A 17221-nucleotide genomic window follows, 5' to 3' on the forward strand; every position below is an offset into this window, starting at 1 on the left:
CCCTTGAAAAGGAAATGGCAACTCACACTAGTATTCTTGCCTGGGAAATCCCATGGACAGAGGAGCCTGGTGGACTACAGCCCATGGGGTTGCAAAAAGAGTCAGACATGACTTAACGACTAAACAATAGCATATTCCTAGACACCAGCACAAAAATAAAGTGAAATTTAGAAGAGAGGGTATTTACAAGAGCGACAAAAATATATAAAGTATACAAAAATGAAAAAATGTGTAAGTTCTTTATTGTGAAAATTATAAAATATTATTAAAATATACTAAAGAAAACCAAAATAAATGAAGAAGTTTTTCATGTACAGAGACAGGTAAATGTCAATTCACCATAAAATGACCTAGAGGTCCCATGCAGTCCCAATCAAATCCCCACAGGATTTTGTCCTAGGACTTGATGAGTTTCTGCTGCTGCTGTGGCTGTCGCTTCAGTCGTGACCGACTCTGTGCGACCCCATAGACGGCAGCCCACCAGGCTTCCCCGTCCCCAGGATTCTCCAGGCAAGAACACTGGAGTGGGTTGCCATTTCCTTCTCCAACTTGATGAGTTAACCCAAGATTATTCCTGAAGTAAAAGAAATCTGGGCACTTTTCTTGCCAGAGAATAAAGACTTATTTTCAAAGAATAAATACAATGTGATACTGACCCTAGAATAAACTTTGAGAATTGAATAGAGAGCCCAAAAATAGACTAAAGCAAGTATAGAAACTTGATTAATGACAGAGGAGGGGAAAACAGGAGAGACAGAGAGCACTCATGACCATCCCAAAGCATAAGCAGAAAGTGAGCTGGGAAGGGTTGGGGGGTGATTCCCACCATTTCTCCTGCCTGGTATGTTAGGGAAGACCTCCTTCTTGCCCACACTTATTGCCCCAGAGCAAAGACTGAACTGGTTTTTGCTAGAGAGAAACAGCTAAGATGGTTGCTCTCAGAGAGCCCTTCTGCAGACAGAAAAGGCTAGCCCATCTCCAGGACAAGCATATAAGAAAGCTTCTGAAAATGAGAAATGGAAGGTTAATTAAGAAGACCTGGTATATGATCCTTTTAATATGCTGCTAAATTCAGTCTGAATGATCAAGTGGGATTTATCCTGAGATGCAAGGAGGGTTCAACATACACAAATCAATAAATATAATATACGTATTAATAGAATGAAGGATAAAAACCATATGATCCTCTCAATAGATGCAGAAAAAGCATTTAACAAAATATGTTGCCCTCTCATGAGAAAAGCTCTCAATAAATGGAATATAGAAGGTGTATACCTCAACATAATAGGTCAGATATGACAAATTCACAGTTAACGTCATATTCAATAGTGAAAGATTAAAAACTTTTCTTCTAAGGTCAAGAACAAGACAAGGATACTCACTGTCACCACTCCTATTCAACATGATACTAAAAGTCCTAATCAGAACAATTAAGCAACAACAACAACAAAGTCATTCAAATCAGAAAGCAGAAGTGAAAATGTCTGTTTGCAAGATGATATAATCTTACATATAGAAAACCCTAAAAACCCCACCGAAAAACTGTTGGAACTACAGTAATAAATGAGTTCGGTAAATTTTTTTTCAGGAGATACAAAATCAACTTGCAAAAAATCAGCTGCATTTTTATACACTAACTACAAACCATTTGAAAAATAAAGAAAATTATCCCATTTACAATAGCATCAAAAAGAATAAAATAGTTAGGCATAAATTTAACCAAGGAGGTGAAAGATCTGTACGCTGACAAATATAAGACATGGGTGAAAGAAACTGAAGAAGACACAAAGAAATGGATGGTCCATGTTGATGGATGAAAAGAATTAACATTGTTAATATGTTCATACTACACAAAGCTGTCTACAGACAATGTAATCTCTACTAAAAGCCTAGAAGAATTTTAAGAGATTTTTTTAAAAAATCCGAATACTCATATAACACTACAGTTCAGTTCAGTTCAGTTCAGTCACTCAGTCGTGTTCAACTCCTTGCGACCCCATGAATCACAGCACGCCAGGCCTCCCTGTCCATCACTGACTCCCGGAGTTCACTCAAACTCACTTCCATCGAGTCGGTGATGTCATCCAGCCATCTCATTCTCTGTCGTCCCCTTCTCCTCCTGCCCCCAATCCTCCCCACAAAAGACCCCAAATAGCTAAAGTAATCTTGAGAAAGAACAAGGCTAGAAGCATCACACTTTCTGATTTCTAGCTATATTACAAAACTATAGTATCCAAGGGCTTCCTTGGTGGCTCAGTGGTAATTAATCCTCCTGCCAATGCAGGAGATTCAGGTTTAATCTCTAGGTCAGAAAGATCATCTGGAGAAGGAAATGGCAACCCACTCCAATATTCTTGCCTGGGAAATCCCATGGACAGAGAAGCCTGGCAGGCTACAGACCACAGGGTCACAAAAAGAATCAGACACAACTAGCAACTAAACAATGACAAACAGTAACCAAACCATACGGGACTAGTATAAAAATAGATACAAAGACCAATGGAAAAGAATCATGAGCCCAGAAATAAAACACGTTTAACACCAATCATCAGAAAATGCAAATCCGAACCACCATTGGATATCACCTCACACCTGTTAGAATGGTTATAATCAAAAAGACAAGACGGAAGCACTAGTGAGGATGTGAAGAAAAGAGAAATAGTGTGAACTACTGGTGGAAATGTGAATTGGTGCAGCCACTGCGGAAAACAGTAAGGAGTTTTCTCAAAAGAATTCAGAAGAGAACTACCATGTGATCCAGCAATTCTACTTCTAGGTTTGTGTCTGAAGGAAATGAAATCACTGTCTCTAAGAGATACCTACACCCCTGTATTCTTTACAGCATTATTCACCATAGCTAAGACATGGAAACAACCTAAGGGTCCTTCAGTGAATGAATGAAGAAAAATAATATATACACATATACACATATGTGTGTGTGTATATTACAATGGAATATTATTTAGCTGTAGAAAGAAGGAAATCCTGACATTTGTGACAATATAGATGGAGCCCGAGAGCACTATGCAAAGTGAAATAAGTCACGGCATTGTAGCATGTATATTATCATATGTGACCAGTCCAGGTTCGACACATGATACAGGATGCTTGGGGCTGGTGCACAGGGATGACCTGGAGGGAGGATATGGGGAAGAGGGAGGTGGGAGGGGGGTTCAAGAAAGGGAACACATGTACACCCGGGGCAGATTCGTGTCAATGTATGGCAAAACCAACCAATATATTAATGAAAGGTAATTTGCCTCCAATAAAATAAATTTAAAAAAAACAAAGTGAAATAAGTCATTCAGAGAAAGACAAATGACCTCATTTATCTGCAGAACCTAGAAGAGCTGAACTATACAAACAGAGAGTAGATTGTTGGTTGCCAGGGGCTGGGGGTTGGGAGAAATGGGTAGATATTGACCAAAGGGTACAAATTTTCAGTTATAAGAGGAATAAGTCCTGGAGATTTAATGTATGCAAGGTGACTATAGTTTATAATACCGTATTGTATATTTGAAAGCTGCTAAGAAAGCAGATCTTCAAAATTTTCACCACATAAATGAAAAGGTAACCATGTGTGGAGACAAATGTGTCACTAACCCTACTGTGGTAACCATTTCACAATAAATATGTCTATCAACTCATCACATTATACACCTTAAACTTATACAATGCTATATGTCAATTATAGCTCAATAAACCTGGGGGGGGGCAGGGGGGTGGATAGAAAGAAAGACCTGGGCTTGGCCAGTTACCCATCACCCTGGTAAAATAGTCTGGCAGACAAGAGCGCAGGGTCATCAGTGCAAAACCCGCTGCAGAGGAGCTGCTTCTCGCCCTGACCTGCCTTGGCATAACCAGGTACAGAGGCCAGCACAGCCCCGCACTACTGTGCCTGGGTTGGGGCTGCCCCAGGCTGAGAACACACTTCAGCTTACATGGTCCAGGTATGTGGGGGTGGATGCTGTCATCTTGATAACTTGTGCCATCTGATAAACACAACCCACATCCCATGCAGTCCTTAGACCTCCCTTTCCAAACCCAAATGGTAGAACCAAAGAACATAAGCCAACAGCCAAGAAACCTGCAGCTTCAACTAAGCTAACTTCATGAACTTCATCCAACTACTTAACTTCTCTGGGCCTCTTTCTTCATGTGCAGACTGGAAATAATAATGTATCTTTGATTACCCAGCACAGTTGCTGTAAAGGCTGAAATACAAGGAGTTTACACTGCTTCATATCCTTATACGAGGTCATAAAAATAATAAGGATTTCATTAGTCAATATGGATATGAGGCTCTTAAAAGAACCAAAGGCATGAATTTATAAAGGTAGAATTTCAGGCAAAGTAAGAGACTGGACCAGGATAGAAATCTCAAAGTTAAGGTGTCAACCAAAATTCCTTAGCATTATGTAAGCAATAAACCGGGAAGGTTATAGAACAGGTCCTCAGGAATCCTCTCTTCCAACCCTGTGGTTCATGACAAAGGAAACTGAGGTTGAGAGAGGGCAAAAGATTTGCCCAAGTCACAGGGGAAATTTGTGGCTGAACCCAGATTAGAATTCAAGTTCCTTCTTCCCTTCCTCCCAGGTTCTGTCCAAAACCTGGCCTTAGTTCATGATGCTACTACCTTCAAGAGTGTGACGACCCCACACCTGAAGAAAACCCCACTGCTTCTCCCAGGACATTCACTGAGGGATGCCAAACTCAGGACACTTATTCTCCTTTGTCTACAGGTTCAGTTTGCTGATGCGTATCACTCACTCATCTCTGTATGGAAATCCCTCTGTCAACACCGTAGTACAAGACAAACAGGTTGTGTTGACCAAGAGCTTAAGAAGCAATGACTCGTCCAGGGCTGACATAGACCCCAGGGTCTGACTGGCAGGAGCTACAGCACGAATCCCTCTGACTTTTCAGGAAACTGTCCCCAGCTCATCCCTTCCCACTAAGATCCTGAGTGGGAGGATGGAGGCATATCAAGAGGACAGTTCCATCTGAAATCCTGGGATTTCAGACTTCTGCATGCTGTGGGCGAAGAACAGTACCTCTTCTTGAATGTGGCCTTCAGCTCCTTGGGACTGCAGGGGAACAGATAAGTGTGTTTGGTGAACTTTTGGGAGCCCAGCCTCAGGCCAGATCAAGCACAGCACTTACATATAAACATGCATCCCAGGTGCCCACCTAGAGGCTGTGAAATCCCCTGAAGGCTGTTCTCTCAAGCTGGGCAGGACCTCTCTCTCTCTTGCAATGGCTTCAGACCAAAGACACCCAGCCCCGCACACCTGTCACCTCTCCCTCTCAGCAAACACCCTTGTGAGAGCAGCCCCCTACTCCCTCACATTCATGGCCCCTTGACCAAGAGCTGTGAGTCTAACCGAGGTAGAAATGGCCAGGCCATGAAGTGCATGAGGGATCCAGAGCCAAGCTCTCCCCTGACTCACAGGCGGCTCTTTCTGCTCCCACACCTTGAGACCAGTCTCACATCAGCCTTGGTCCATGTCAAAAGAGCATCTGCTCTGTATCAAGCTGCAGCTAGATGATGGAGAAGTAGATGCATAAAACAATTTCCTTTTACTTAGAATCTCCTCTTCCATTAAAAGATACATATATAAATGTAAAATTAAATAAGGCATAGTAATTCCTCCAAGATGAGTTCAAATAAGATGCTTGACCTTTCTCTGCCACACATGCTCCTGTATGGCCTTGGATAATTTATGCTCCTTTTCTGGACTTCCAATTTCCTATCTCCAAAGCTCTGCTCTGAACATAATGTCCCTACAATCCAAGGACCCCCTCCCTAGAAGCTTCATAGCCAGAGATCAGACCCAAAGTCTTTTCTGCAACTTGCTCTGCCCAGAACCCTGGCTTCTCTGTGGTCTTTGCTCAGAGATAACTTCAAGTTCCAGGACACATCTGGGGTTTGTCCCAGTGAAACCTACTTCATCACCTGCTTCTTCTGTTGGCCATTATAGCCTCACATCACTGCATCCCTACCTGCTGTGCATCTGGGGGCCACCCCAATATTCCTCCCAATCTCAGGGTCCTGGTGGGCAATAAGACCATGTAGGCTCACACAAGGCAATTGTCTTCTTGCTGGTTGCACAGCCCCCAGGCTATTCTGTTAGTTGCAGCCTCTTAAAACACTGCTCTCATCGTAACATCTCCTTGAAAATCTGCAGTGGCTCCCCAGTGTCTCTCATCTCAGATCTGAGCTCCTGAGCCTGGTGCTCATCATTCTGCAGGTCCTGTTTCTACCCCACCCACCTCTTTGGGCCTTACCAAACCCTCCCCTTATGCTCATGCTTCAAGGCAAGTTTCCTGCTATTCTTCAGGACTGACTTGCTGTCCTTACACATCAAGATGCAGCCTAAATGTGGTCTCCTCCTAGAAGCTTACTCAGAGCCCCCCACCCCAACCCAGACCACAGGGTACCCAGAACACTGAAGTGCTGACTGCTCCTCCCCCTCAATATTCACATCGCTAGCCCTTTCACTGCCTTCTGGCCTCTGTTTAAATAGCCACATATCAGAGAGAACCTCTTGACCTAGCATAAATGTGTAGGTCCCCTCCAACCCTTGGAACTCCCTTTGTATCTTTTATATTTCTCACAGCACTCAGCATCATTTTGCATAGATCAACCAGTTTACTGTCTGTCTCTCCACAACAGAAAGCAAATTCTCTGTGAGCAGGTGTTTTGCTTGCTGTTATATTTCCAGTGCCTAGAACAATGCATGGCGCAGAGTAGGTGCTAAGTATTATAGATCATCATTGAATGAATGAGGGAGGGAGGGAATGAGTGAAGGAGTCTGTAGCTTAGATCCTGGACACCTTCAGGCACGTTTCCAAGATGCTCTTATCTGATGTGGCTGCCATTGTCCTATGTCTGCTCAGACCCAGCCCTGTCTGATGTTGCAGCAGATGGACAGCGCACATTCTGGGGGTCTCTTTGTAAATGACAAACCCCAGAGAACTGAAAGAGCAGCTTCTAAAGGGGTAGGGTCAGGATCAGTCCACTGCCTGGTTTCTAAATGCCACATTTTAAACCCTGCTGTCCCATCCTCCCCACCCCCAGCCTCTTTCCAAATTCCATAGGGTTAAAAGGGCAATCCTGATGGAAATGAGGAAGAAAACAAAAGCGTCCTCTTTTCCATGATGGGGCTCATGGTGGGCTGTGTCTCTCTTTCCCTTTTAAGCCTCAGCCCTGAGTACTTCTGCGGAAACCAGCTACCACCATCTATCTATCTGATTAAGGAGCTTAATTCCTAAGCTCTCATCACCATCGATAGAGGGAATGGGACACTAGAAAAGCAAGAAGTGAAATAAGTTTCTCCCTCTCTTCCTGTTAACACCCTGCAAGCACACAGGGCTCTCCACCAGCACAGTGATGCCTCCCCACCCTGAAGTCGCCTCACCTGGGCTCCTGGACTTCAAGGGCCATGTGGAAGAGGGAGGAAGGAAAGGCAGGTGAGGGTAACTCACCAGCCCTGAGCCTTGCTACAGACCCAACATAAACTCTCGTTTGCAGATGGATAGGTGGGTGGGTGAGCAAGTGATTGTGAAGGCGAAATATATATAGCATGAGTGAGTGAAGAATGCAGGAATGGGTGGGCCGGAGTGACTGAATGCGTTCTCCTTCCCAGTGCCATTGGCATCTCTGCAAGGACACCTCACTGGGCTTGGCAAGCCCCTATTTCTGAATTCTCTTTTCAGCCTGTCTCTAGTAAAGTCTCAGGGATGGCAAGGAGGTTGGCAACTCCTGACTGATGTGAATCAGGCAATTGATTATCAGTCTCCAAGAGGCCTTCATAAATGTTTGTTAAATCCTTTGTAGCAGGCAAGGAGGCAGATAAAACCACATGAAGGCCTCTCAGACCTCCTGTATCCTCTACAAACCCAGAAAGTAAGTTACAGCTCAGGGAGGCCATGTGACTTAGGTATTTTATCCAGGAACTTCTTAAAATCATCCAGGAATTAGACGCCATCTATCACAAGTCCTCTCAAAGCTCCTGAATGGCAGTCTAGTTTGCTTGCCCAAAGACAGTAAGATGTTCGGGAGGCAGCCATGTGGTTGACAGGTACCTCAAATGTAACATGTCCTAAAATGAATTATAATCTTCCTCCCCAAATCTACTTCTTTAGAATTTTTATTCTACTGAATGGCACCACCATCTATCTGATTGCTTGGCTGATAAAATTTTATTCATTCATTTATCCCATAAATTTGTGGCAGGCTTCAGTAACATGCTAACTGCCAGAATAAAACAGTGAGCAAAACTCATCATCAAATAAGAAAAGTAAGCATTAATTATCATGAAATAATTGTAAATAAATGTAAAATCACAACAATGATACATTTGAAGGAAGTACATGTTCTGTGAAGCTTTGTAGAATGGGATTTGACCTAATCATGGAGGCCATGATTAAAGTGACAGCTAAACTGAAAGCTGAGACATAAAAGGAATTCAGGAGGTGAAGACATGAAAGAAGAGTGTTCTAAGCAGAAGAACAGCCAATCTAAAGGCCTGTGGCAGGAGGCTTGATGAGCCCAAGGGTCTGAGACAAGGCCAAGAGAAAGGAAAAACAGAACTGGGTAGGAGGACACAGGAGTGGAGGCAGGAGCTAGACACACAAGACTTTGTGAAAGTGAAGTGAAAGAAAGTGAAGTCGCTCAGTCATGTCCGACTCTTTGCGACCCCATGGACCCTCTGTCCATGGGATTCTCCAGGCAAGAATACTGTAGTGGGTTGCTAAAAAGCATGGTCTTTAGCTTAAGATCAATAGGAAACAACTGAAGTATTTTTAAGAAGGGAAATGACATGAGCTGTGTTGTGAAGTGCACTTGGCTGCTGTCTGAGAACAAATTGGAGGAAGCCAGCATGGGTATTGGTAGACCAGTTAGGAAGCTCTCACAGTAGTCTGGAAAGATGAAAGTAGTTCCATGAACTAGGTGGTATTGGTGGGGATGGAGACAGAAGTGATAGATTGGAGAGAGATTTTCAAGAGAACACCAACAGACTTGGTGGTGGATTGGATATGAGCTTTAAAAGAGAGAAGTATTGAAGATGATTGCCAGCTCTCTCACATGCGTAGATATATAGATGAAGGAGCAATTCAGTAAGATCTGAAATACCCGAAGTGAAGTTGCTGAGTCCTGAAGAGGACCACATATGAATAGGACAGTGTCGAGCAAGAATGCACAAATTCCATTTTGCACATGCTCAATTTGAGAGGTCTTGGAAACATCAACCTCCCTCTTTCACCTCCCTCACCTTCTACATTCAACCAGTTACCTGATTCTCCCTTCCCTCAACGCTGACTTATTTCAGGTCCTCATAATTACTGCCTGGATAAATAAAACAATCCCCAAGCTCTCTCTCCTTCCAATCCATCCGTTCCACACTGTAGGTTTTCCGAAACACTGCCCTCTTCCTCAAAGAGTCCCTTCCTGACTACCCTTCTAAAGCAATACTACCCTCTCATTCTCTATCTCAGTCACTCACATTTTTTTCTTTCTAAAAATATATAATAATAATGTTTTATTTTTTATTAGGGTTTCTCCAATGGCTCAGTGGATAGGGAGTCCGCCTACAATTCAGGAGACACAGGAGATGCGCGTTCAATCCCCTGGGTTGGGAAAGTCATCTAAAAGCACCCCTACCTTCTCACTCATGCTCTCTCAGTCACTTGGGTTTTTTCTTTCTAAAAATACATAATAATTTGTTTTATTTTTTATTATATCTGTACACCCTAGCTCTGTCTGCTAAGAGGGCATAAAAGCAATGACACACGAGGAACAGGGAGCATATGCAGTCCCAGGTTTTGGTTTCTAAATACCATTCTCCACTAAAAGGATCTGGGACTCCCTGGAGAAATGACTAATTTCAGGGCTGGAGCAAGGAAAGAATAAGATGAGCCTGGAACATCCTGCCAGAGCAACAGTAAGCAAGTGCTCAGAGAATGATGGGGGAAATTTGAAAGAAACAGGAGCCAGTTTGCAGAGCCTCACACTGATCAAATCTGGGACAATTTGAACATCAAAATAAAATATACAAATTTATTCACCCACTGAATAAATTAAGAGTCTATGAGTTCATAGTAATGAAAGAAAGAAGGAAGGAAGGAAGGGGAGACAAAGAGAGAAAGAAAGGGAGAAGGGAAAGATTTTTCCTACAGTAAAATGCCAACTAGCATAGAAGAAATGACGGATTCAAAAGTATCAAAGATGATGAAACTAGTGACTAAACATTTGTTGTGGAACAGGATAGTTACATAACCTCAAAGTATCTCTCCATAAGTTACTTATTAATTACAAAGGGAAAAGCAGTAATTGCACAGTGAAGAAACTGGTGAACATCACCTCAAGCAAGTGATGCAAGCTCCCATCATCAGTACTGGGACAGTCCCCACAGCCTGTGCTTGCTGGTATGCTAACCTTACTTTAGGGGTACTCCTGCTCAGCATGCATAGCTTGAATCCAGTCAAGCAAAACCATTAGATAAGTCCAAACGGAGGGATACTCAACACAATGACTGGCCTGTGCCATTCAAAGACCCAAATATCAAAAGATAAAGCAGAGGAATTGCTCCAAATTAAAGGAGACTAAGGAAACATGACCACTAAATGCAGCCGACAGACTGGACCCTGAACAGGGCAAGGAAAACAGGAGAGCTATAGAGACATTATTAGGATATAATTGTATTGTGGTCAGAGAATATCCTTTCTTAAATGAACAGGCAAAGAGGCACCATGTCTTTAATTTACTCAAATTGATCAGAATTATGAATATGTTACATGTATTCATATATACATGATAAAACCATAAATATACATCATTATAATAAATAAACAATAAAGTATAAATTATACAGATAATTTAAATATGTATGCTCAGTTTCTCAGTCACGTCTGACTCCTTTGTGACTCCATGGACTGTAGCCCGCTAGGCTCCTCTGTCCACAGGATTTCTTAGGCAAGAATACTGAAGCAAGTTGCCATTTCCTCCTCCAGGGGATCTTCCCTACTCATCTTCCCTACTCAGGAATGGAACTTTTGTCTCCTATATTTCCTGCATTGGCAGACATTTTCTTTACCACTGAGCCACCTGGGAAATTCCCAATTGAAATAGACATAAATAGTAAAATAACATATTTTATATTATTAGAGAGAGAAGGAAGGAAAAAAAAATGAAGTAAATGCAGTGTCTTGTAATTGATTAAAGGATGCAGATAAAGGATCTTTTTTTACCAGTCTTGCAAATGTTCACTACTTTGATATATCAAAATTAAAGGTGATATAAAATTGTTTTTATGTTTGCTGAATGAATGAGTGAGCCCATGTCCAACCATGACCCTCCCCATGCTTAAAGTACCTCATAACTGTCATGATAAGAATCTGAACACTTCAGTACAGTCAGCCAGCCCTGACACACACACCCTCTCTCTCTTTTTCTCTCTAGTCACTACTAGCCAGTACCCTCACTGCCTAAAATCCCCCGAGCTTTACCACACAAGACAAGGCTTCTGTGCCTCAGCCGATGCTGGTCTCTTGGCCCTCCTCTTAGCCTCCTGGAATCTTCCAGATCCAGACCAGGAATTCTCACCTCATGGAAGGCCTCCCTGATTGCCCCAGTTGGGAGTGACAGACATTTCCTCTTCTGATACACCAGTACTGTTAGGGGAAGCACACTGATTGAAACCCCCACTCTGGCCAGGCACCATAGTAACTATTTGCATGAGCTGTTTTATGACAGGAGATCCTGATAAGGAATACAGAACTAATAAGCCACCACCAACCAGAAGAGTTCGGGAAATGTGGAAAGGAAACACTGGGTGTCCATCCACTTCCCAGAATCCTCTCTGGCATCCATCTTGGCTGAGCGATGCGTACACCTCCAAGAAAGATTCTGAATTAAAATGATTGGCCAAAGACCACTCAGAAACTAATCCCATCACCATAAAACCCGAGACTGCGAGCCACGTGGCAGAGCTGTTCTCCTGGGTTTCCTTACCCTACTGCTCTCCACCCTGGTGCCCTTCCCAATAAAGTCTCTTGCTTTGTCAGCACGTGTCTCCTCGGACAATTCTTTCCCGAGTGTTAGACAAGAGCCCAGTTTCGGGCCCTGGAAGGGGTTCCCTTTCCTGCAACAGTACCTGCCACGATGCTGCCCCACAGAGAAGCCTGTCACTGTTTGTTCACAAGCCTGTCTTGCCACTTGAGGACCAGGAAACTCCTGACACCTGCATGCTCGGTGCTCTGCATGGGTCCAAGCACATCACAGGATCTCAGTTAATACTGCAGCATGGATACAAGAACAATAGTGACAAATTTTTCTGCCTCTTCCAAGACAGCCCCTGACTTCAGTCTCTTTCACAGTCCTCAAAAAAATACAGAAGAATAGGGGAAATTAGTTCTTTTTAGTTTTTTACACATGAGGAAAGTGAGGCCCGGAGAGGGTAAGATAAGACAGTGTACCCAGATGCTGAGCTAGAGCTGGAATCTGGACCTCTTGCCATCAGCCTAGTGTCCTTTTCCAAAAGGAAATTGGGACAAGAAGGAAGAATATGCCATTTATAGTTCACCTGTTCTATGCCGGACACTTTAATAAACTTTCCAGTTCTATCATCACCATTGCGTTATAAGGAACCCCTTCTTACAGACTCAAAAGCAGGATCCAAGTCAGACCTGACAGCAAAGCCCATGCTCTTTTTCTCTGCACATTGCTGGCATACGCAGCCCACCTCTGACCCTCCATCAGAGGCAACAAGCAGCACCAAGTCAAATGTTCTGCCCCTTGATCCTGTCTTTTGAACCAGCACCACACACAGACCCACAATGCAGCCCACACCTCCAGACAACATGCATTTCACATGGTTTCCAAACCCAGGATATTTGGTTTGTAAGACAAAACCTCCACTTCTCCAGCAGAAAGTGAACACTGTACACAATCACCCAGCCAAACTGCTGACGCCCACAGACGCTGCCTCACGCCGAACGAGGCCTGGTATGCCCATGGACGTCCCCCGAGGATTCAGGACTCCCCCAGAGCTTGGCACTGAGGGCACCATGCAGCTGGAAGAGGGGAGACTCGGCTGGCTGGATCACAGTATCTGGGTGGAGGCTCGGTTCCCAGGACAGAAATTGCTCCAGGGAAGAAGTGAAGCCTCTGGAGCCCACCCCGAGGGAGTGGTTGGCAGGGAGGTGCTGGGGTTGGCAGGGGGTTCCCCACCCTCCTGGGAGGCCTTCCCCACCCCACCCCTGCTTCCCACAGAGCAGCAGTCCCCATCTGAGGCCAAGAAGGTTAATGACACCAATGATATCCAGGTCCTAGAGCCAGAGAAGGCAAGCCTTCAGCTCTCCCCCAGTAGGCCCAAAGGCTGGGACTTGCTGGCTTCCAGGGTCTTTGAGCTGGGGAATGGTCAAAGGACCACAGACCACAGTCTTCACCACAGGCTCTGGCATCAGACAGACCTGGGATGGAACTTTTGCTGGTTCTACCTTCGTGCTAATCATTTAACCTTGCTGTGCTTCAGTTTGCCTGTGGCGGTTTCCTGAAACAAAAGATGCAAAGAACCTAACAAGGGAGTTGACCTTTAGTAGATAAACTAAAGAAAGTGAGCAAATCTTCTCCCACAGAAGTCCTGTCTGCCTCACCTGAGGCTCTCTTATTGGATTTCAAACCTGTTTTAGCTTAAATTCCCAGGAGAGATATAATCAGGTCTTACCTTTTTGAGGTGGCATTTACCCAGGGAGGAACAAACCCCTCACCCAACTCAACCCACCAGCACACCACCCAGCACCAAGACTTCCTAGAGCCTCAGGCCAGCAACTATTCCTCCCCCATAAAGGGGAGTGCTCTGGGAGACTTCAGCTTGAATGTGGGAAACAGACACCAGTGCCAGGTGATTTAATGCATATTGAGAAGTGAGAGCTCAACACACAGCCTCAAAGCCCACCACGGGAGTCCTATCGAGTAGTCTCTATTGCTGTTGTTGTTTTCTGACCCTTTGCGACCCCATGAACTGCAGCACACGACCGGCTTCTCTGTCCATCACTATCTCCCTGAGTTTGCTCAAACTCGTGTCCATGGAGTCAGTGATGCCATCCGACCATCTCATCTTCTGTCACACCCTTCTCTGTAATCTCTAGTGCTAAGCCTTGACTCCCACTCCTCCCCTTTCCAAATACCGATAGTCTCAGGTAGGCTAAAAGAATTAGTCTTACAGTAAATTAGCTAGGAGTTTTGCCTTGCTTTCAGATGACTCTGGTGACACACTTCTCGCGCAGATAAGAGGTGACAAATGACTTTCTGACCACGTGGCAGACATGAGAGCCCCTCATGGGGAAAAAGAAAAATAAATGAGCACTAGCCGATGGTCTCCCAGATCTAGGGAAGGGGGCAGAGGGGCTCTTTGTGTGTTCCACACTCCAAAGCCCACATTCCTCATACTGAGCTCTGGCTCCAGAAACGCCATCCCTGATCAGAGACCATGTGATCCACACCGAGGGAGGCAGTGCTCAGGTCCAAGAGACACAGACCTCCCAGCAGGGCCCGGGGCTTAGGCGGGATCACATAAGGAAAGGGGTGGCTATGGGGCCAGGGCCGGGCAGAGGGCAGAGGTCAAACTCCTTTGGGCACCCAAACACTCCTGCTTTTGAGACAGGGAGAAGCTGGCAGCTGAAGCAGTCAAAGGAGGGGAACTTTATCAATGGCCCAATTCATTTGCAACAATCCCCATTGTCTGAGCCAGCACAGAGATGGGCATTTTCTCCCAGAGCCACTAAGAAGAAAAGCCCCAAGACATGGTCACAAATCAGAGGCCAAAAATATAGAAGCCAAAATTGAAACATATGGTTTGAAAGCCAGATGAAATATTTGAAATTGGAGATGTCCCCCAAAACTCGATGCAGCATGGTTCTCATCCTCAGAGACCAATAAAATGTTTAATTGTTGACTGTTCATTTATTTATTCTGATCTCTCTCTACAAAGGATGTAGAAGTTTACAGTTAAAGATGGGTGTACTATAAAGTTATTAAAGCAGAAATTAAAAGTCAAAGCCAGGGTTCCAATGAATACATTTACTAGGATGAAGCAAATATGATGAACTAAGAGCTTCCTGGCAGCCAATGTAAGAAGGGAAACATACAGGTTATGTCATGAGCTCAGGAGTCACATAGACCTGTAGAAATCTCTTGAGCACTCTAAGCCTCAATTTCATTGTTAGAGAAAACAAGGGGGGAGGGGACTATTAACCTAATCAGGTTGTTGTGAAAAGTAAATGAAATGAAGCATGTATTATAGATTTAACAAAGAGCGGTTGTTACTATTATCATTTTTGCAGTTGTCTGAGTTCTCTTCTTTAAGCTGGAACTATGTTAACTTAATAGGGCTGCCTTGATGCCCTGTGAGTCCTAATTGTTGGTCTAAAATTCTGATTGTTAGGTGTATGTATCCGATGAATTAAAAACTGGGGAACCAGCCTAGGACTCATGGTGGGTACCTCAGTTTTCCAGAGTCTTTTCCTGAGTTTTAAGGTGGCTGGGGACCCCAAAAAACAAGAAGGCTAGGGAAGGCACACAGACCTCCTTCCCCACCAGCTTTACTCTGCAAAAGGCTGCCCAACTGACCACAGCCTGCCCATATTAAACCATCCCCAAGGGGCAGGTGGAGAACCAGTCCAGGGAAAGCTAGGTTCCAGCACATCCTCAGGAAATGTCTAAAGCCCATCTGCTCCCCTGCATAAGAGAGAAGCTGGTGGGATGAGAACTCAGGCACTCCTTAGACCAAACCATAAACACTAAGGAAGAGAAAGTCAGTATCATCTGCCCTCATCCCCCGGCCAAAGCCCCTGACTTAAGGTATTTCCTACCCAGTTTCTTAGACTTGTCCAAGTTGCCACATGAAGGCTAAAGGGGCCTTAGAGGCTGAGACTGGGGTGACCCAGTTTGCACACGGGAGTTTTACACATGGAGGTACCTGCTGGATAGTGTCACTATCGCTAGGTGTACATGTGAAAGCACACGCGTGTTCGCAGGCTGTCCTGAAATGCAGCGCCTGTGAGAGTGGCGTGAGTGGCAGGAAGACGCGCACGTGAGCGGCTGTGAGCGTGCGGCTGCCCTGCGAGCGCTTGTAGGTGAGCGGTCTGCTCATGCCCTGGTCTCCCGCCTCCTTCCCGCCGGACCGTGGGGCTGTCTCCACAGCTGGCCTGGAACCTCATTCCGGTGTTGGTGCTGAGCTCCTACCCTGCTCGGAGTCCTAAGAAACCGAAGCCGCGTGACCCACAGAGAAGACACCCCAGCTGGGGACAAGTCGGGTCACCCTAGAAAGTCTGAGTTCAGATGACACTCCTCGTCCTCCGCCCCTGCCTTCATCTGCTCACTCACAGGCATCCAGCCATCCACACATCCGCCCAGCCCGGTGGAGCCTGCCTGCCACACACACTTGAGCCTGCACTTGCAAGAGTTGACCCCGTCCACACAGGACAGCGTGTGCCACCTGCGGACACACTCCAGGTCCATGCACACATAAGGCCACCAAGCAGAGACAGGCACACCCTGTCACCCACGTTCACACCCTAGGACGCATGCTAGAAACTTCCACATGCTCACATGCCGGCCCAGACACACTCCCTCCCTCTGGCGCTCGCTCGCACTCACGAGCACTCACACTGACACACGGACACACACTATCCAAACAATCGCAAGAAGGCTCTGCCCCGACCAGGCTGGGCACAGACTCCAGCCCGGGGAGCGCCGTCTACTTACTGACTCGAGCGAGGGAGAGCGCCTGCGAGCGGCGGCCAGGCCGGCGGCGGAGGCGCAGCTGGGGCTCCGGAGGCTGCGAGCGAGCGACCCGCCCGGTGGCCCAGCCCGAGGGCCGCCCGCCGCCCCGCGCCGCCGCCCCGCCCTGCCCCCGCCCGCGCCCCGGGCCGCCGCCGCAGGACCTCCGGCTATGGCGCGCTCGCTGCCAAGCCCCCGTCCCGCGTGGTCTCGGCCGGCCCGAGGCTATTTTGGGCCCCTGGCAGCGCAGACCTCGCGCTCTGGGCTGTGGGGCGCGCTGGAATGGGGACGCGGTCAGGTCTAATTAGAGACCTGGCTCACCCGGGGCCGGGGCCGAGTCAGAGAGGGTAAGCACCCGGGAGCCTCGGTGCCGTCCAGGCGCGGGTGCCCACATGTGCCCCACATGCCAACATCTGGAGAGGAAAAGGAATGCAT

The 17221-nt window shown here is 45.9% G+C and overlaps 1 protein-coding gene across 1 annotated transcript in view; it reads right to left on the reverse strand.

Moving 5' to 3' along the window:
* INSC (INSC spindle orientation adaptor protein) overlaps positions 1 to 16897 on the reverse strand; it is a 134588-nt gene extending 117691 nt beyond the window's left edge. The window contains exon 1 of the mRNA XM_055422509.2: positions 16772 to 16897. The gene's annotated coding sequence lies outside the window, so the exon portion shown is untranslated. The remainder of the gene's footprint in view (positions 1 to 16771) is intronic.
* Positions 16898 to 17221: the final 324 nt, after the last annotated feature.

Source organism: Moschus berezovskii, chromosome 14, assembly GCF_049115385.1.
Source record: "Moschus berezovskii isolate FMDL1 chromosome 14, NW_MosBer_1.0, whole genome shotgun sequence".
Taxonomy (NCBI): Eukaryota; Metazoa; Chordata; class Mammalia; order Artiodactyla; family Moschidae; genus Moschus; species Moschus berezovskii.